Genomic DNA, 22,430 nt, shown 5'->3' with positions numbered 1-22,430 from the left:
AGTGAATCCTACCAAATTTTTATCACTAATGTCCATAGATTAGTGCCAAAGCTGGCACTTGGATTAATCAAGAAACCACTTATTAGCCAATCCCACAGAACCATACACTTCATCCCAGATGTGCATGAAAGTAGGGAGTATGGCAGATAGCAAACAGTGGCAAAGGACCTTGGCAATCATCTGTAAAAGTATGCATACAGTGAAACATTTATACATTCACCACATGACATTAAGGACTTCTGCACACATTTCACCATAAGCAGATTTAAATTCCAGTGCGTCACCCCCTTCAGCCAATGTCTTGGATTGTTCTAATCTATCAGGCAGTACAGAACCATCAGGCATGGCAGCATGAGATATTGATTTCAAACTCATTAACATTCTGAAGCTTCTGTCCTTTAAACTGAAATTAACCATTGTCCATATTTCAAGTTCAAGTTTTTTATTATTATCATAGCGATGTAAAGTACAACCTGACAAAATGGCATTCTTTGGACCTCAATATAAAATAACATGGAAACACATACAGCACACAAAGTGGTATGTGAGTGGGGGGAGGCGGGGGGAAAGGTTGAGAACCACTGCTTTGGACCCAATTGTTACTGAAATATTTTGCTTGAGAAAAATTGTCATTGGCCCATCTCCTTTGGAGTTATGAAACCGTGCACGTAATGAGTCAATGAGGTACGATTAAAACAGTGGTTTTCAAACTTTTTCTTTCCACTCACATACCACCATAAGTAATCCCTTACTAATCACAGAGCACCTATGGTTTATGAGTTGCTTAAAGTGGTATGTCAGTAGAAATAAAAAGGTTGAAAACCTCTGGTTTAGGGTATTGTGGGGCTAGCCAAAAGAATGAAGTAATTAAAAGGTTAACAAATTTTTGAGTTAAAGATTTTTTACTACATATTGTACTAGGAAAGAACTGTAATTAAAAGGCAAAGTCATCATCTGGTGTGCTACATTTAATTGGCAACAATACTTTCCCATTTATCCACATTAGGATTATGGTCTTCTTTGCCTTGGTGATTCAAGTAACTGTTTAGATGTTCAATAAATGTAGTGAGGGTATCTGCCTCCACCACCTCCCCAGCCACCACATTCCAGATTCCAAACCCTCTGTGTGCAAATATTTCATCCTCAGATGCCTTCTGAACCTACTACCTCTCAACTTATACTATCTTAAACACCCCAATTATGGGAAAATATTTGTACCATTGACTCCATCTATCTCTTTTTATAATCTTCATCAGCTCTCAGCTTCCTCTTCTCTGAGGAACACAACCCCATTCTGCTCTATCTCTCCTCATAACTAAAGTTGTTCGATATTGCAACATTCTGGTGAATCTCCTCTGCACTCTGTCTAACACAACCTTATCACTCAGCAAAGCACAGAAAGATATTATGGCCATTGTGTATATTTAAGGCAGAGACTGATAGGTTCTTGATTAGCCAGGGCATCAAAGGCTATGGGAAGAAAGCCAGGAGTGGGGCTGAGTGAGAGAATGGTTGAAAGGCGAAGTAGACTCAATGGGCTGAATAGACTATATCCACTCCTATGTCTTATTGTCAGAAATAAAACTTCTCACACATGAGTCTCTTTAAAACTGATGACACGACAAGCTTTATTTACAAGTCTGCAGAGTTGGACTCAACTGGTTTCTCACCAGTTAAGCCCCGATACATACAGTGCATTCATTTTTATACCCTTGTTGTTTGCCCTTCCCCTTCTTATTAATACTGTTTTAATTGGTTAGTATTGCAAAAGCATTCTAAGTACAACTGCATTTTTAATTATCACGTTCGTTACGTACGCTGCGAACTCTACATACACTAAATTCTGTTTCTCACCCTTCTTATCAATCCTTTGTCTCCTGCATGTCTCTCACTATGACCATGAAAAGATAGGTTTAAAAAAACATATTCAGCAGCTCCTTCTGTCCTTGACTGCTAGTAAACTCTCTGTCCGTTCTGGCTTCCCTGTTTATGATTAATCATCACATTTTAACTTAAGTCATTTTAACCTAAATTCTCTATATAACAATCCACCCCTTTCTCTCTTTAAAATGTGTGTATTATATATAGATATGAATGGGGATTTTAACCTGGGGAAGAGAAACGTTTCATGATACATTAATCTCACGCTGAAATAAAAGTCTTACAGGGTCTCCCATCCCCCCTGGTTGCATAGCTTGTTCGACCATGGAAATCACCAGGCTGCGTAGACAGGGAATAATACAGGGCAAAATAAGTAGGAGGAATAAAATACCTCCGATGACCCACAAGAAGGTACGCCACCAGGTTCCTCCAAACCATTTGTCCATCCAATTAAATTGTGGGAAAGGATGCCAGGTTTGAACCGGTACATGGGACAAAGTACGAATATTATCAGCGATTTTTCGAATGGCTTGGCCATTATCATCAATCTGTAAGCAGCAATTAGTCAAATTAAGCTTTCCACATACACCTCCTTCTGTGGCTAGGAGATAGTCTAGGGCCAGACGGTTTTGATATATAGCAGAGCGCATTTGACCTTGCTGGGATGAAAGTAATTGCAGGGCTAGAGCTGTTTGATTTGTAACAATTTCAAGGACTGCTTGCAAGCGAATAATGCGATTTAACATATAAATAGGAGTACGATAACCCCAGGATCCATCTTGAGCCCATGTAGCGGGACCATAATATTGAATTATGCGTTCTGGAGGCCAATCATCTCCCCATTGTCCCAAATGTACCGTGGTAGAGCGGGGCTGACGGTGTAATGTATCAAAAACCTTCACGCCTAATTTATGACCGTGATCGTGGGGTAGGAGGAAAAATTCTGGGCGGATTATTCCTAGGAAACAAGTTCCACTCCACTGTGAGGGAAGACGAGTATAAGCTTTATTACCACATACCCAGAATAATCCATTTGGGGATACTCCATACCCCCTTTCCCAAACTCTTTTAAGAACGGGGTTTGATTGGTATGGTCCTGTGATGGTGGAAGTGGTACAATTCCAAAACTGAATACTGCTATTAGACAGGGGTAGGCAATTAGTTTTAAAAACAGTGGATAAGAACCAAGTCAGGGGTTTAGGAAACCAAGTGAAAATACCAGGCGAAATGCGAATCCATACAGCTTTGCAGGGACTTTCTCCTACTGGGTATTTGCCGGCTCGTGAGAGACAATAAAAACCAGAAGGGACGTTAGAGAGAGACCAAGTTTCTCTTGATCTCGTTCGGTTAGTTGTCCAAATTCGGGAAATCATGGTCAATGAATAGAGGGACTCCCCCCACCAAGGCCATTGCTCTGACATCCGTGGACCCCCGCAGACCCAACAATTGGTTACATTAAAAGTTCCTGCAATTTTAGTTGCAAGATCTACAAAAAGGTTATCTCCCCCAACTGCATTACCGAAACTTACATGGTTATTTGGATGGACTCGAACTAAGTCCGGCTGTCTTAAAGGGACAGGCATTTTCGAGTGTGGAGTGGAACTTTTCATTGGAACAGTACGCTGGTGTATGCAAAACCAGAGTCCATCAGGGCATGGTGGGCCTGAGTCACCCTTCCAACCGTTAAGTGGGAAAGGAGTGGTATTAGGAATCTGTATATAATGACCCATATTATTTCCTTCTTTTTCCACACAAGGGGTATATGGATGTTGGGTGGTATTTTCTGCCCAGCATTTCTCAGGAACTGAGGTATGGGAAATGAAATTACCTTCCTTTCTTCCCCAAATGTGGTCCTGAAACAGGACCACTGTGTCTCTGCATTTCTTACATTTCACACCTGATAAAGACATAGGCAAACTAAGAAAAATCAAAGAACATAACAATAACATTGTGAATCAAGTCTTTCTGCGAAATCGTAAGGTAAGAGGTTTTTCTCCAGGAACACAAGTCCAATCTGAGTTCGTATCAGGGTCCTGAGGCGCCTCTACAGGTCCCTTAAATCTGGATGCGTGCGTCCACCCCTTCTCTCTTGTTCGTGCTGCAGCCTCTGTAGTTAAGAGAACTTGGTATGGACCTTCCCACTGGGGCTGGAGTTTTTCAGTTTTCCAGGTCTTGATGAGAATCCAGTCTCCTGGTTCCACTTTGTGTAAAGAAAAGTCTAAAGGTGGTGTTTGTGCCAATAGTCCTCTCTTTCGTAAATCTGCAAGAGAGCGTGACAGTGCCTGTAAATAGTTCCTAACAAATATATCCCCTTCCCCCAAGGTGGGACACCCCTCAACTGTACTCCAGAAGGGAAGCCCAAACATCATTTCATAAGGGGACAACCCTACATCTTTTCGTGGGGCAGTACGAATTCTCAATAAAGCCAGGGGCAGACACTTTATCCAAGGCATTTTAGTTTCCACCATTAATTTTGTCAATTGCATTTTTAGGGTTCCATTCATACGTTCAACCCTCCCTGAGCTTTGTGGATGCCAAGGGGTATGTAATTTCCAAGAGACCTGTAATGCATTACAAATCAATTGTTGGATTTTTGAAGAAAAATGTGGACCCCTGTCTGAGTCTATAGAATCCATTATACCATATCTGGGGATTATCTGCTCTAGGAGGAGGCGAGCTACTGTAGAGGCTGTAGTATTTATTGTTGGGAAGGCTTCTACCCATCGGGTAAAGTGATCTATTATCACCAACAGATATTTCCATCTTTGAACTTGAGGTAACTCTGTGAAGTCGATCTGGATACGTTGAAAAGGGCGTATGGCTAATGGTTGACCTCCCATGGTCCCTGTCCTCATTATCTTCTTATTAATTTTTGTGCATAGGTAACAATTTTGCACCTCTTGTTGGGCCAAGGTGTAGATTCCTTTACACACATATTCTCGAAGCACTGTGTCACATAAGGCTTGGGTGCCCCAGTGGCTCTGTTGATGCAGGTGTTTTAAAATATTGCGAGTTATTTCTTTATTTAGAACAATTCTTCCATCTGGTGTTTTCCATGTTCCATCAGGTAACTGGCTTGCGCCCAGCTGATCCATGTTCTTTTCTTCCTTAGCAGTGAAAATGGGAGCTGTCTTTATGCCTTGCCTTATTGGGATTAAAGTCAGCAAACGGACTTCTTGTTGCATGGCTGCTCTTTTGGCTTCTTCATCAGCCAGTCTGTTTCCAATTGCTGTCGGGTTATCTCCCCTTTGATGGCTTGGTATGTAGACCACTGCTATTTCTTGGGGTAATGTTAAGGCTTCTAGAGTCAGAGTAATCATCTGTTCGTGTGCCAATTCCTTTCCTCTTGATGTAATTAGACCACGCTCCTTCCAGATCTTACCAAAGGTATGCACTACCCCGTATGCGTATTTGGAATCTGTGTAAATCGTTCCAATTTTCTTTGCCAGTATTCTGAGGGCTCTCTGCAAGGCATATAGTTCACAGGATTGTGCTGACCATCTTCCGGGTAGTCTCGTGGATTCTACTACTTTCCAAGTATTTCCTTCTATTATAGCATACCCATTTCTTCTCATTCCGTCAACACATCTGGCGGAGCCGTCAATGTAGAATTCATATCCTTCTCCCAGCGGAGTATCGCAAAGGTCTTCTCGGGTCTTGGTCTGAAGATCTGTCAACTCGACACAGTCATGCTCCACCTCTTTCTCTGTTTCACTGCCGTATAAAAATTGAGCTGGGTTGCAGCTATTAATTTTTGCAAACTGTAAATCTTCTCCAACCATTAAAATGGTTTCATACTTTAATATGCGAGAATCAGTCAGCCATCGATGGGCAGTTTGTGTTAATAAAACACTCACAGAATGGGAGGTGTACACAGTCATCTTTCCTCCAAAAGTAAGTTTACGTGCTTCCTCTACCAACAGAGCAGCAGCCGCTACTCCCTGGATACACGTCGGCCATCCGCGAGACACTGGGTCCATCATTTTGGAAAGGAAAGCCACTGGGTGTCGCTGACCGCCTTTTTCCTGTGTTAAAACTCCCACAGCTGTTCCTTGGTTATGAGTGACAAATAGCTGGAAGGGCTGTTTTAAAGAGGGCAGAGTGAGTACTGGGGCTCGTGTCAGGCGATGCTTCAAGTCCTCGAACCATCCCTCCTCCTCCTGGGTCCATTTCAATGGATATTCATTTTCATTTGTCAGTTTTTCATACATAAACTTCACCAAAGCTGAGTAGTCCTCTATCCATAACCTACAGTAACCTAAGAGTCCCAGGAATTGTCTTATTTCCTTCTTATTACGGGGTAACGGCATTCTAGTGATTCCCGCAATCCGTTCAGGGGTAATCCGTTTCTGTCCTTTACTTATCTGGTGTCCCAGATATATCACAGTTCTCTCAACAAACTGTAACTTGTTCCTGGACACCCGTAGACCCTTTTTCCCCAGATAATTCAAGAGTCTAATTGTATCTCCCCTCATTTCTTGTTCCTTGGGTCCTGATAATAGTAAATCGTCCACATACTGCATTAGTTGGGAATCATCAGATTGTGGATAGTCCACCAGGATTTGTTCTAGCATTTGTCCAAACAGGTTTGGAGATTCAGTGAACCCTTGGGGCAATACAGTCCACCGAAACTGTCTCCGTCTACCTGTCCATGGATTTTCCCATTCAAACGCAAACATATCTCTACTTTCCTCTTCTAATGGACACGTCCAGAAGGCATCCTTCAAGTCGATAACACTAAACCACTCATGGTCTGGGGGAATCCGACTCATAATAGTATAGGGATTAGGCACCACTGGGTGGCGGGTCTGAACAATAGCATTCAAACTTCTTAGATCCTGAACTAGGCGATAGGATCCATCTGACTTTTTCACTGGGAGTATAGGGGTGTTATAAGGTGACATACATTCTTCTAATAGTCCGTCTCATATTAGAGTCTCAATTACCGGCTGTAGCCCTTTTCTCCCTTCCAAAGAAATAGGATACTGACGTTTCCTTACCGGCTGATGACCTGGTATTAATGTGACATGTAAAGGTGGGATGTCCAGACCTCCTCGATTTCCCTCCTTATACCAGACTCTCTCGTCAATCTGCCGTTCATCCTCTTCCTTTAAAGCACAGAGGTGGACTCTCACTTCTCCGTCTACAGGGAGAGCACCCAAACCTAGGAGAGCCTGTAAGTCCCTTCCTAGGAGGTTAAATCCAGCCGACGGTAACAACAAGAGGTCTTGTACCCCTTCTCTTTCTTCCAGTTTCACTGTTACTTGGGGAATTATTGATACCATTCTGGGAGCCCCTTCTATCCCAGAAATTGTCAAATTACTTTTTATAGGTTCAGTTCCGATTGGCACAGTTATTACACTACTTCGTTCCGCTCCTGTGTCCACCATAAACACCACCTCTTCTCCCTTGGGACCAATTTTTAGTTTTACCAGGGGTTCCCTCTTATATTTGGTCCCTAACATTTGGAACCCCTGACACCCCTAATCTTCTTCCATAAGTTCGAGGGCACGCAATTCCCTCTTGTATCGGGGGCATTCCCTCTTAAAGTGTCCTTCCTCATTGCGGTAATAGCACTTAACGAACCTCCGGGGTCTTCCCTCTCTTGGATATCTTGGATTGTTTAGAGGAAGGTTTTGTTTTCTTTCCCCTCTGGATTCAGCATTCATCTGTCGGATAGTCTGTACCATAACCTTTGTCGCCCTCTTTTGATCTTCTTCTTCTCTCTGCACATATACTTTTTGCGCCTTTTTTAACAGGTCACTTAGGGGTTTTTCGCTCCAGTCCTCCTCCTTTTCTAGTTTCTTTCTAATGTCCTGCCATGATTTGGAAACAAATTCAATTCGAATAAGCTGTTCACCCATTGGTGTACTAGGGTCCACGCCCGCATACTGTTGGACATTCTTTCTCACCCTCTCCAAAAAATCAGTAGGGGACTCGTCTTTCCCCTGGTGGTTCCCAAATGCCTTGGTGAAATTGTGACCCTTTGGCACAGCCTCTCGTATCCCTTTAATTGTCCACTCTCTATATTGTCTCATACTTGCCAATCCATCGGGTGTTCGTTTGTCCCACCTGGGTTCATTTAAGGGATATTTTTGTTCATGGGGTCTGGGGTCCCCAGGTTGTTCATATTCCCACATGAGGAGGGCAGCCCGTCGAATCATCTGCCTCTCCTGGGGTGAGAATAATATTCCCATTATTGCCTGCATCTCTTCCCACGTATATGTGTTTGGTCCCAGGAATTGGTCAAGCTGTTCAGCCTATAGGATCTTCTAATAACTTTTTCATTTTGTTCTTAAATCCCCGCACCTCTGTACTAGTTAGGGGAACATTCACATATCCCGTTGCCCCTCCCGGTCCTCCCATAGGAACTTCCCTCAGGGGATTTAGGCTTATTGAAAATTTTGATGGTCCTGGACCAGTCTGGGATCTTGTCCAGGGTCGGTTTACCGGTGGAAGTTTAGGGTCCGACTCCCTTAATTCATCCTTTTTTTCCCGGCCCCTTTCGGGGCAATCAGATTCATCACCTTTCCCCTCTGGTAATAAGCTTTCCTCGGGCGCAGTAGGCACCGGGGGAATATAAGGAGGGGGAAGGTTGTCCAGAGGTTCCCATTTCTTTTCTCCCGCCACTCTCAATTTAAAACATTCTGTTAAGGATCCTGGCCAGGGAACCCAACAAAATGCATATGCTGACTCTTCTTGATTCACCTTTGGTCTCGAATTTACATATATGTTTAATGCTTGTCTAACCCAATCCTCATCAGATCCAAATTTCGGCCACCAGACCGAGGAACCTTTAATAGGTTGTTTCGACCAAAGGAGACAATATTGGACCATCTTTTTCTTGTTTTTGTCTCGATATCTTTTACTATCCCAATTTTCAAACATTCTCCCCAAAGGGCTGTCAAGGGGAACTCCCAGGAATTGTCCTGAATTTTCAGATGAGCCCTTAGATTTTGATCCTCCCATTTTCCCACCTAGATCTGTTTATCGTTGCTGAGGACCCTCTCGCTCTGGACCCTACTCCCTTCCTCTCAGACGCCTCGTCGGAGGTGCTGTCCCTCCTTCGGTTACCGCTGAGGTTTTCCTGGGGTTGACCCCTCTCTTCTCGGCACTTCGTCGGAGGTGCTGTCCCTCCTTCGGTTACCGCCGAGGTTTCCCTGGGGTCTATCCTAGAGTCCCGCGACAGGGTCCTCACGCAACGACAAAAGATGTATACTTAATCTATTCCGTTAGGTTTTTATCCAAACAGGTGTATCCCGTTACACCTGTTACCCAATCCCCACACCACAATCGTAAGTCGTCACTTACCGGTGTCTTCCCGGGGATTGAACCGTCACCCTTCTCCTCTCCGTCTTGTCGTGTCACCCTATCCGGATACCACTCGCTCAAGCCGCCCGAAGCGACGAGCAAGGGACTAGGAGCCGCTGAACTCAGCGGGGTGCACCGCCTCCGATGTCCCTCTTCTCGCCTCCCCTCACGGCCGGAGTGTAGATCCCGGACGAGCCCCCATTTGTCAGAAATAAAACTTCTCACACATGAGTCTCTTTAAAACTGATGACACGACAAGCTTTATTTACAAGTCTGCAGAGTTGGACTCAACTGGTTTCTCACCAGTTAAGCCCCGATACATACAGTGCATTCATTTTTATACCCTTGTTGTTTGCCCTTCCCCTTCTTATTAATACTGTTTTAATTGGTTAGTATTGCAAAAGCATTCTAAGTACAACTGCATTTTTAATTATCACGTTCGTTACGTACGCTGCGAACTCTACATACACTAAATTCTGTTTCTCACCCTTCTTATCAATCCTTTGTCTCCTGCATGTCTCTCACTATGACCATGAAAAGATAGGTTTAAAAAAACATATTCAGCAGCTCCTTCTGTCCTTGACTGCTAGTAAACTCTCTGTCCGTTCTGGCTTCCCTGTTTATGATTAATCATCACATTTTAACTTAAGTCATTTTAACCTAAATTCTCTATATAACATTATGGTCTTGTGATATGATCCTAATGAGTGCAAGTGAGATTAGTCTAGATGGGCAGAAGGAGCAGCATGGATATGGTGGTCCAAAAGCTTGTTTCTGTACTGTACAATTCTGTGAATCTGGTGGAATAGAGAGGGAAACATCATATATGAGGTGCTCCAGACTTTCAGAAGACTTCCACGTATGTCCCTACATAAGAGGGTAGGGAGCACATTTAAACCAGGTTGAGAAGGAGTAATATTCCTCAATGGATTAAGAATTGGGTGACAGGAAACATTCCCAAGATTCCCAGAGTTGAAATCAAGCTTTTACAATAAAGAATTAAAACAAGGTCCAGGAAAGTTAACCACGAGGTGAAGGAAGATGTTCTAATGATTAACACATTTTCTGATATCCTTAAATTCACCAGAGATGGTGAAATGGACATTTTAATATGAACGATAACAATTGATATGTTTAACTGTCTATAATTTTTAAAAAACCTATCTAAAGTACCAGCTCACAATTCAAATTGATGCCCATGCTTCATTGTGCTAATTCCACGAATCAGCATGCGTAACCTGTGCTCTGGCCGCGGTTCCAGGTCAGGGAGACTGGAAGAGGTTTATTCACGTTGCCGCGCTGCTCGACACTCGGTGGCAGCAAATATCGCGGACTGCCACCTATCTACCCTTTGCTGCCACTTCGTCAGCGCGACTGCAAAGCGGACGCTCAGCTCCACGATCTGCAGACCGGCAAACTTGCCCAACAAGGTTTCTTTCTCATGTGGGGTGTCGTTTCCTGTCTGCCAGTTCACCATATACCATACTTTAAAAATTCTATCATGAAACAGAAATTGCTTATGTACAAATCTGTCCAATACAACTTTATTATATCTGATCTGAGCAGACGAGGATACTTTTGCAAAAGTAGCACACTTGCGCTCTTGGAGTTGATCATTCAGCACACACATTTCCCACCTATTGGGCATTCCGAATCGGGTGATTCCGCAGAATAGTTCCTTGTTCCAAGACTTTTTTTCTTCCCTGTCAGCCCTAACGTACAACCACGCCACTTTAACAAGAAGACTTGCTTGTATCCCTGACTCTTCGTATCTCTTTAACTGAAGGAAACAAATCATCCATTCAAACACAAAATTGCAACTTTCATTAGTTACAGATTGTATAACTGCTGAAATGCCAAGAGAAAAAAATGTCAATGTCACTGAAAAGAATAGTCCCACTGTGTAACACGTCGTTTGTAGCTTGACACCGACGAATATTTTACATCACTTCATCTGAGCTGCCACTCTTGTAACCCTCTCACATGTCTATTTTCATATAAAATTCCACTTGTTCGCTTTCAAGCCATTGTCACCTTTACTCGTTCTCTCTTCTATACTCTCTTTCTCTCTCTCAGGCTCAGGACATCTTGCAGACTCAAGACTCGTACCAAATTCAAAACTTTCAGGTAACTGGTCTTTTCTTTTTTGTGTCTGAAATGGCCACTTCTGTTGTATAGTCGCACACCCGCAGCAAGAACTCAGCTACATGATCTGCTGAGAATTTGCCACCTCTTTTGTTTAGATATCCGGCTACTGTCATAGTCTGCAGCCAGCAGTTCCATTGCGTCCTTTTGTTGCTTTTCTGGTTAACTGCTGGCACAGAAAACTATTACTTTACTTGGACAACCTAATATCCTCCTCTCCACCTTCCCCCTCAGTGCAATTAAAATATGCTTGTTTTCTCAACAACAAAAAAAAACATAGAAATGCTGGAAGAATACAGCCAGTTAACCAGCATCTGTGGAAAGAGAAACTGTTAACGTTTTGATCGAGGGGCCAGAGGAAGTTCAGAGGTTTATTCCGATGAGAGTGTTGGGAAGCAGCAGCGCAGCAAGTGGCGCAGATGAAGTGGACACCCTGACTTCACAGACAGGAGAAAGAAAAATGGAACAGAGAGAAAAAGAGGGGCTTTTGTGAAAAACGTAAAAGAAATGGTGAAGACTGTCGTAGAAGCTTCAGCAAACAGAATTTAACAAGTTTTAAAAGATTTATCAATGGAATTGGAAGAAGTCAAGAAAGCTATGGGAGAATTTTCAGGAAGGGTGACAATAGTAGAAGAAAGGGTCAAAAGGGTGGAAGACAATATGGAGAGACTGGAAAGTGACAGGGATACCTAGGTAATGGAGAAAGTAAAAAATATGGGAAAAATTAGACATACTTGAAAATCTAAGTAAAAGAAACAATATAAAAATTGTAGGGTGAAAGAGGAGGTAGAAGAGAGGGACCCAATTGTAAAGGTTAAAACCTTGTGTTTTTGATTCGTAGTTAATTTTGTGTCTATCCCTTTAAGAAAAAAATATTGTTTGTAGTGTTACCATAGTGACTATGACATTATATGTTATAATATCCAAGCGGACTGAGAGCTTGCATCTCATTCTTCGAAGAAGAATACTTTTCTTTGAATTCATCTTAATTTATCTTATTTTGGTTGCTTGTGTAAAGGACATATCAACAGAACTTGTAATAAGCGACTCAGTTTAAAGCATCCCAAGTTATTGCATACACAGTGAAGTAAAGTTGAGAAAGAAGTCAAACAATCTGAATCCAAGACTAAAGACACAGTCAAAGAGAATGCCTCAGCTTCGGTTCAGACAAACAGGCTTACTGGGGCCAGTGACAGAGCTGTCTCAATAGTGTCTGTGCAGGTTAAAGCTAAAAAAGGAAGCTTCTTAATGAAGACCCACACATTTCTTGATCCAGGAAGTACTGCATAATTTTGTATTGTTGAATTGATGAATAAACTTAATCTTCATGGTGAACGATCACAAATCTTGTTGTAGACAATGAATGATGAAATGAACATTGAAACTAATATAGTTTCAGGTTTATAGATTGCTGGATTGAATAGCAATGAATTTTGTGATCTTCCAAGTGTATATACTCAGAAGACTATGCCTGTGAATAAGGAAAATGTTTCCTATCAGGATGATATTAAACAGTGGGATCATCTAAAAGATGTTTGCTTATCCACAATTGATGCTAAAATTGAGATGTTAACTGGATTAGATGTACCAAAGGCTCTCAAATCTCTAGAAGTAATAAGGAGTCAAAATGATGGACCTTATGCCGTGAGAATCTTGCTTGGTGGACAATTAATGGACCATTAGGAGGAAAAATGAATAATGATCAAAAGTCATCAAATCTAAATGTCAACAGAATTTCAGTTGTCAAACTTAACGATCTATGGGAACAGCAGTTCAAAATTGATTTCCCTGAATGTCTCAAAGATATTCAAGAACCTCTGAAGGAGGATAAACAGTTTCTGGATTTAGTTTCAAATTCTGTTAAACAAGTCTTTACTGCATAGTGTTACCTTTGAAGAAAAGGTAAATTTGGATGCCAGACAATAAAATAATTGCAGAATAGTGTATGCTGAATTTGAAGAGAAAATTCAAGAGAAATTCTTCCTTTCATTTGGAATATACCAATGTTATGTTGGACAAGAGTTATGTAGAAAAGGTATCAGAAGATATCTTGGAACATAAAGATGGTAAAAAAATTGTATTTACTTCATCATGGAGTTATACATCCACAAAAGGAGAAACTACGTGCAGTATTTGATTGTGGAGCATCATTTCAAGGAATTTCATTGAATTCTCAACTTTTACCAGGTCCAGACTTAACCAGTACTTTAATAGGGGTATTGATGAGATTTTGTAAAGAGCCTATTGTAATTGGTACAAATATTGAAGTGATGTTTCATCAAATGAAAGTACCATCAGAAGATTGTGATTTTCTACATTTGTTATGGTGGCCTAATGGCAATTACAGTAAAGATATAATTGAATACAGAATGACAGTTCATCTATTTGGAGAAACTTTGTCACCAAGTTTTGCAAATTTTGCTCTCAGGAAATGTCCTGAAGACGACAAAGAGCAATTTTGTTCTCAAACTATAAACATCATCAGAAATAATTTCTATGTTGATATTTGTCTTACTTCAGTGGCTTCAGATAAGAAGCAATAGATCTTTATCATGAGTTAAAAGATATCTGTAATAAAGGAGGTTTCTTCCTTACAAAATGGATTAGCAACAGTCGAGATATGTTGGCTATAATTCCTGAGGCAGAAAGAGCAAAGGAGATAAAATATCTTAACTTGGATTGTGAAGTTCTACCTGTTGAAAGAATTCTGGAAATTCAATGGTGTGTTCAATCTGATGTTTTCAAATTCACGATTGTTTTGAAAGAACGACCTTTGACAAGAAGAGGTATTCTTTTGATCATAAGATCAATATATAATCCTTTTGGAATATTGGCACCAAGAGTATTAATAGCCAAGAAAATTCTGCAAGAATTGTGCAGAAGAAAATTTGGATGGGATTCTATCGCACAAGATTGGATGAATTGGATTGAGAGTCTTGAAATGTTAGAAATTTTTGAAGTCAACAGATGTTTTAAATCCATAAACTTTGGTATTGCCAGATTTGCTCAGTTACACCATTTTGCTCATGCAAGTGGGGTAGTTTTTTTTTACTATGAAATAACCAAGAGCGAGTACATTGTGAATTTGTAATTGGAAAAGCCAGAGTGGCTCCATTAAAGGCAGTCACCATACCTCATATGAAATTAACTGCTGCTACTATGGCGAGCAAAAAGGACACTGTGTTAAGAAGAGAATTACAGATGGAGTTAACAGATTCTATGTTTTGGACTAATAGTACATCAGTGCATAAATACATTAATAACAAAACCATAGGGTTTCATACCTTTGTGACTAACAGAACTAATGAGATCAAGAAAGTTTCACATGCTAATCAATGGAGATATGTTTAAAACAGTGGATAATCCATCTGATATGGCTTCACAAGGATCAAAAGTTCAATCGTTTCTGAAAAGAGCCAACACTTGAGTGTTCAGTCCTCAATTTCTTTTGCAATCTCAAGAAGAATGGCTTCAAAATCCAGAAGAGTTAAAAGAATTTTCAAATGAGGATCGAGAAATCCAAAACACTAATGTGAATTTTATTCAAATATCTAATGAGAATGATCTGATTATTCAATTAATTTGGTATTATTCTTCATGGTTTCATTTGAAAAGGACAGTAGCAGGAATTCTTGGATTAAAAACTATGTTTTTATATCATATCAAAAAAGAGAATCTGGTCTTGAAAGAGCTGTTACTTAAGAGTTGATGAATGCTGAATTGGAGATCATTTGTTTTTGTCAGAAAATGGCATTTGATAATGAGATATCAAAATTGAAGAAGAATCTGAATGTTACAAATGCAAGTCATGTTTACAAGCTAAATCCTATTCTTGTAAATGATATATTAGAGTAGGAGGAAGATTGGAAAAAGCAATAATGTCAGGAGAAATGAAACATCCAATTATATTAGCTAAGAAATTTCACATTTCTGAATTGATTGTTCGACATATACACGAGTAAACAGGTCTTGGTGGTTGTAATACGTGTTATCAGAATTATGTCAGAAATATTGGATACTTAGTGCTTCAACATTGATCAAAAGATTTATATCAAAATGTACTAATTGTCAATGTGCAAATATTAAACCTGGACAACAACAAATGGCAGAGTTTCACCTGATGAACCCCCATTTACCAAAGTGGGAGTTGATTATTTTGGTCCTTTGCAAGTTAAACAAAGAAGTGTTGAAAAAATGATACAGAGCTATTTTTACTTGTTTGGCTACGAGAGCAGTTCATATTGAAGTAGCATCATCACTTGATACAGACTCTTTTATCAATGTTCTTTGCCAGACGTGGTGAAGTAAAAAATTTACATTCTGATAATGGTTCTAATATTACAGGAGCTCAATTAGAGTTACGAAAAGCAATTCAAATTCAGACTGATAAGAACAGAAAATAAAATAAAAGGGATAAAAATAAAAGAGAAGGAATATAAAATCAGTCTATTTGCAGATGACATCATAGTATACATAACAGAACCAGAAATATCAATAAAAGAATTACATAAGAAATTGAAGGAATGTGGAGAAATATTGGGGTACAAGATCAACGCAAAAAAAGTGAAGCGATGTCAATGAGTAATGCGGATTACACAGAGTTTAGAAAAGAATCACCATTTAAATGGCAAACACAAGCAATCCGATACCAAGGAATTAGATTAGATAATAATTTAGGCCACCTGTACAAATTATCAGCCATTAATGAAGAAATTACAGGAAGACTTAGAACATTGGAAAGATTTACCACTAACACTGGTATGTCCGCTTGAATATCTTCGCAAGGATGCAATACCTATTTCAATTGTTACCAATTCCCTTAACAGAGAAATTCTTCAATGAACTAAAGAGAATAATAAGGAAATTCTTATGGAGAGGGGGGAAACCGAGGATAGCGCTAGATAAGTTAACAGAATGGTACAAACAAGGTGGTTTGCAGCTACCGAACTTAAAAAAATTATTATAGAGCAGCACATTAAGATATCTATCAGATTTTTATCAAACAAAGGGAAAACCAGATTGGACTAAGACAGAGCTAGATAAAATATCGGAGAAGGTACCAGAACATATACTTTATAAGTGGGATGAAAAACTGATGCAATATAGAAGTTCACCAGTAGTGCACCATTTACTCAACATTTGGAAAAAGATTCACGGAGAAAGGAAAAAAAACAAATGACCAACTACCAAAATTATTATTAACGCAAAATCAACTAATCCCTTTTACAATAGATAACCTTTCCTTTAGAGAATGGGAGAGAAAAGGAATTAAAAGAATAGAAAACTTTTTTGGGAAATAATTTATTATCATTTGAACAAATGAAGTACAAATATGGAATAGCTCAAGGTACAATGTTTGCATACCACCAACTGAAAACCTACTTAAAGGACAAATTGGGAAGCAGACTGAGATTACCAGAAGGAAGCAGCTTTGAATATGTGATTACAGACACAATGATAATTAAAAGATTTATAACAAACATGTACATCAAACTGCAAGAGAAAGAAAATGATGAAATAAGCTGTAAACCCAAACAAAAGTGGGGAAAAGATCTAAACATAAAAATAAAAAATGAAACATGGGAAAAGTTATGCTCCGGAACTATGAGAAATATAATAATTTTGAGGTTACGCATGATATAGTATAACTGGTTACATAGGCTATATATCACGCTCCAAAAGTTAAATAAATGGGATCCAACATTATCAGATAGATGTTTTCGCTGTAAGGAGGAAATGGGAACAACAGTACATGCAATTTGGGCATGTGAGAAAGTGAAAAAATTTTGGGAAGATCTAAATCAGATATTAAATAAAATCACAAAAAGCAACATACCAAAAAATCCAGAGATCTTTCTTCTAAGTAATATAAGAAGTGAAGAATTAGGCCTTAAACTGGATGAAGCGCAAAAAAGATTTATTATGATAGCCTTAGCTGTAGCAAAAAAAAATGTATAATGTCAACCTGGAAATCAGAAGAGAGCCTGAGAGTACGGAAATGGTACATACAAATGAATAAATGTATTCCATTGGAAAAAATAATATATAACTTAAAAATAAAGTCACATTATTTGAACAAATTTGGGAACCGTACATGGAACACAACAGAGAGGGCCTACCGCGGACCTCCACCCCCTAAAATGATAGAATGATAAGTGAACTGACCCAGGGTGTAAAAGCAGATGATATAATTTTCTTGTTTATTTTCATTGTGTGATGACATTGTTTAATAGGTTTATTGTATTATATATCTTGAATGTTTAATGGGTTTGGAGGGGGGTGGAAAGGTGGAGGGAAGGGGGGGAAAGGGAGAAAATGACACTGTGTATGTTCAAGAGGGAAATGTTTGTGTGTATTTTGATTAATATGGTTCATAGTGTGAAAAATTTTATTTTAAAAAACGTGGGAATGGAAGATTGGGTAGTGGGGGGGGGAAGGTGCAAGGATTATATGTTTCTTGTTTGGTTGTTCCTTATTTTCTGCTTTACCTTCCAATAATTTATTTTCAGCATGGCCGGTAGAACCAAAAGGAAGAGCATCATGGACTGGGTGAAAGGTAAATATCTTGAGAAAGAGGTGAAAAGGGAGAGTCACGTGATGGAGTAGTGGCCGGTCAGGGAACTCCAGCCCTCTCCGGAAAAGTAAAAAAAAGACAGTGAAAAAACAAAGGCACAAACACAAAAGCCAAAATAAAGTGAAAGTAAAGGTGTGGAGAAAATGGCAGCGAAGAAAGAAAAGCCAAAAGCAACGGGAAGAAGAGAAGAAGAAAAGACGTCGGAAGAAGAAGGTGAAGGCCTTACCTGTACGAGGAGGCCTGCCGTGGACAGAGAAGCCCGCTCCCTAAGGTCAGTTGAAGCCCCGAACTCGGGACTACAAAAATGGCTCACGGAGCCAAATAAAAGTGCGCATCCACGCATACGCGAGGAGTCGCGCATGCGCGATTCCCAAGACAAAAATAACACTGACGGGAGGGGGGACCAGCTGAGGAGTCGATCTCCACAGCTGAAATTAACAACCACAACAAAGCAGCATGAGGAAAACATAGAAAATAATGAGAACAAGAAAGAAGAGAGTAAAAAGAAATCAAAGAAACAACAGATGACCAACTCAGAGGAAGAAGACCAGCATCAAGACACTTCTAGTAAAAATAAGAAGACCAAAAATACCCAACAAAATAAAACAAACAAACCAACAAGAAAGCCAGAAGAGACAGAGGTAAAGGACACAGATCCTGGAGTGGACTCAGAAGAAGAGGAAGAACACAGAGAAATGGAAGATGAAGGGAAGGGCAAGTACATGGATATTTTTTTTTAAAAGAATATATGGAATCAGTAAAAGAATGGCAATCACAAGAATTCAGTGAAATAAAAAGAAGAGTAAAAAGTACAGAAGAAAAAATGAATAGATTAGAGATGATCATGTCAAATATAGGAAAAAGAATGGACAAGGTGGAAGAACGAGAAACAGTCATGGAAATGGAAGTAGATGACTTAAAAAGAAATTAGAAGAATCTGATAAAAAAAGTGAAAGGGACACAAGAGCTGTTAGCTCAGAAGATAGATATAATGGAAAATTATAATAGAATAAACAATATAAAGATAGTGGGCCTTAAGGAAGATGAAGAAGGCAAGAATATAAGAGAATTTATAAAAGAATGGATCCCCAGGGTCCTAGGAAGACCAGAATTACAGGAAGAAATGGAAATAGAAAGGGCGCATAGAACATTAGCCCCTAAACCACAACTACAACAAAAACCAAGATCCATTCTAGTAAAATTCCTAAGATATACAACAAGAGAAAATATATTGGAGAAAGCAATGAGGAAAATAAGAGAAGACAAAAAAACCACTGGAATACAAAGGTCAAAAAAATTTTTTCTATCCAGATATAAGTTTTGAACTCCTGAAGAAGAGGAAGGAGTTTAATACAGCAAAAACGATCCTATGGAAAAAAGGATATAAATTTATGCTAAAGTATCCAGCGGTACTTAAAATAGTTATTCCAGGGCAGCAAAACAGACTATTCTTCAATACGGAGGAAGCACGAAAATTTGCAGAACAACTACAAAACAGACAGAGAGATGAAGATATGTAACGAGAACAAAAATGACCACAAACTATATGTATGTGTGTATGTATATATATAAAAAAATAGAGTATAGGTAAGAACTAAGAAGGGAAAGAAAGGGAAGAAAGGAAGTATGGGGGAAATTAAGAGAGTGACCTTTGTTATATATGAAGATTAAAATCTTTTCTGGGGGGGCTGGGTGGGGAAAATTGCAGTTACTGCGAAATCAGTTAATGCTTGCGAGTGAATTCGCAAATCCAAATGGAGAGGGGAGATGTGGTTGCCTGACAAGGGACAAAGGGCAACTCAGGAAGGGGAGGGGATAGTGGGGTTAAAGGAATTTTAGATAGGAGAATAATGGAAATATTTTATGTTTTAGAAATGTTGTCTTATAATGTGTTCAAAAAAAGAATGCAGAAATGGATAAGAAGGAAAGGTGATGATGAGGAAATGGAAAGGAAAGATAAACAAAGTATGAAATGGCTATGTTGAACTATATGACTTTAAATATTAATGGAATACATAACCAAATCAAAAGGAAGAAACTTCTAAATTTACTGAAAAAAGAAAAAAAATTGATGTAGCATTCGTACAAGAAACACACTTAACTGAAGTGGAACACAAGAAATTAAAGAGAGATTGGATAGGACATGTAACAGCAGCGTCATATAATTCAAAAGCTAGAGGAGTAGCTATATTAATCAGTAAAAATGTACCAATCAAAATAGAAGAGGAAATAATAGATCCAGCAGGGAGATATGTAATGATAAAATGTCAGATACATTCGGAGTTTTGGAATTTACTCAATGTATATTCACCTAATGAAGAAGATCAAAAATTTATGCAAGATATTTTTTTGAAGATAGCAGACACGCAAGGGAACATACTAATAGGAGGGGATTTCAACCTTAATTTGGATTCAAAAATGGATAAAACTGGGAAAAAAATTAACAGAAAGAACAGAGTAACCAAATTTATAATTAAATCGATGCAAGAAATGCAACTTTTGGATATATGGAGGAAACAACACCCAAAGGAAAAGGAATATTCATATTAATAGGGTAGACACAAAACATACTCAAGAACAGACCTATTCCTGTTATCAGCTCGCATGCAAGAGAGAGTTAGGAAAACGGAATATAAAGCTAGACTATTATCGGACCACTCACCCCTGTTATTGACAATAGAGTTAGAGGACATCCCACCAAGAATGTATAGATGGAGATTAAACTCCATGCTACTTAAAAGGCAGGATTTTAGAGAATTCATTGAACGACAAATTAAAATGTACTTTGAAATAAATACGGAATCAGTGAAAGATAAGTTTATACTATGGGACGCAATGAAAGTGTTCATCAGAGGGCAAAAAATAAGTTATGTAACTAAGATGAAGAAGGACTACAATCAGGAAACAGAGCAGTTGGAAAGGGAAATAGCAAATATAGAAAAAGAATTAGCAATGAAGGAAGACACAACTAAAAGAAGAGAATTGGCAGATAAAAAAATATAATATGAAACACTACAAACATATAAGGTGGAGAAGAACATAATGAAGACAAAACAGAAATATTTTGAACTAGGAGAAAAAATGCACAAAATTCTAGCGTGGCAGCTTAAGACAGAACAAACTAAGAGAATGGTATTGGCATTAAGTAAAAAAGACAAGCAAATCACATATCTTCCAACGGAGATTAATGAAAACTTCAGAGAATTCTACAAACAATTATATCAAACTGAAAATGAAGGGAAAGAAGATAAAATAGATGAATTTTTAACTAAAATTGAACTACCGAAATTACAAACAGAGGAACAAAATAAATTAACAAAACCATTTGAAATAGAAGAAATACAGGAGATAATAAAAAAAACTACCGAATAATAAAACACCAGGAGAGGATGGATTCCCAATAGAATTCTATAAAACATTTAAGATTTTTTAATTCCTCCCCTTCTGGAAGTAATCAACCAGATTGATAAAATACAAAGCTGACCAGATTCATGCAAAACAGCAATAATTACAGTAATACCAAAGACAGGGAAAGATCCACTCACACCAGCGTCATATAGACCAATATCTTTACTTAACACAGATTATAAGATAATAGCTAAACTATTAGCAAACAGATTAGCCGACTATGTACCAAAAATAGTAAATCTAGACCAAACTGGATTTATTAAAAAAAGACGAACAACAGACAATATCTGTAAATTTATTAACTTAATTCATGCAGTAGAAGGAAATAAAGCTCCAACAGTAGCGGTTGCTTTAGACACAGAGAAGGCCTTTGACAGAGTAGAATGGAATTATTTATTCAAAGTACTACAAAAATTCAGCTTACCAGAGAAATACATTAATTGGATTAAAGCATTATATAAGGGGCCATTGGCGAAAGTGACAGTAAATGGATATATATCAAAACAATTTAATTTAAATAGATCAACAAGGCAGGGATGCCCACTATCTTCCTTATTGTTCATGTTAGCCATAGAACCACTAGCAGAACTGATAAGAACAGAAAATAAAATAAAAGGGATAAAAATAAAAGACAAGGAATATAAAATCAGTCTATTTGCAGATGATGTTATAGTATACTTAGCAGAACCAGAAATATCAATAAAAGAATTACATAAGAAATTGAAGGAATATGGAGAAGTGTCGGGGTAAAAGATTAACGCAAATAAAAGTGAAGCAATGCCAATAAATAATGCGGGTTTCTCAAAATTTAAGAAAGAATCACCATTCAGATAGCAAACGCAAGCAATGCGATACCTAGGTATACTAATAAATGAAAACCTCGGCCATCTATATAAACTCAATTATTATCCACTAATGAGGATAAACTGTATTAAAATTAACATTTTCCCAAGGATACAATACCTATTTCATACATTACCAATACGCTTAACAGAGAAATTCTTCAAGGAGTTAAAGAAAATAATAAGGAAATTTTTATGGAAAGGGGGGAAACCGAGGATAGCACTAGATAAATTAACAAAATGGTATAAATAAGGAGGCTTAGAACTAC

General features: G+C 38.7%; 1 protein-coding gene across 3 annotated transcripts in view; it reads left to right on the top strand.

Annotated features, from left to right (window-relative positions):
• Window positions 1-22,430, top strand: part of fads2 (fatty acid desaturase 2) — a 79,958-nt gene that overhangs the window by 15,664 nt on the left and 41,864 nt on the right. Inside the window, exons 1-2 of one of the 3 annotated variants that reach the window (XM_069899268.1) lie at window positions 11,225-11,319; window positions 17,847-17,893. The exons of 1 other annotated variant lie outside the window; for it this stretch is intronic. The gene's annotated coding sequence lies outside the window, so the exon portion shown is untranslated. Of the gene's footprint in view, window positions 1-11,224; window positions 11,320-17,846; window positions 17,894-22,430 lie in introns of those variants that run through there. One more of the 3 variants, XM_069899276.1, reaches the window with a different exon arrangement.

This window comes from Narcine bancroftii, chromosome 1, assembly GCF_036971445.1.
Source record: "Narcine bancroftii isolate sNarBan1 chromosome 1, sNarBan1.hap1, whole genome shotgun sequence".
Taxonomy (NCBI): Eukaryota; Metazoa; Chordata; class Chondrichthyes; order Torpediniformes; family Narcinidae; genus Narcine; species Narcine bancroftii.
Note: the sequence above shows the minus strand (reverse complement) of the source record. Positions and strands in the feature narration are given on the sequence as shown.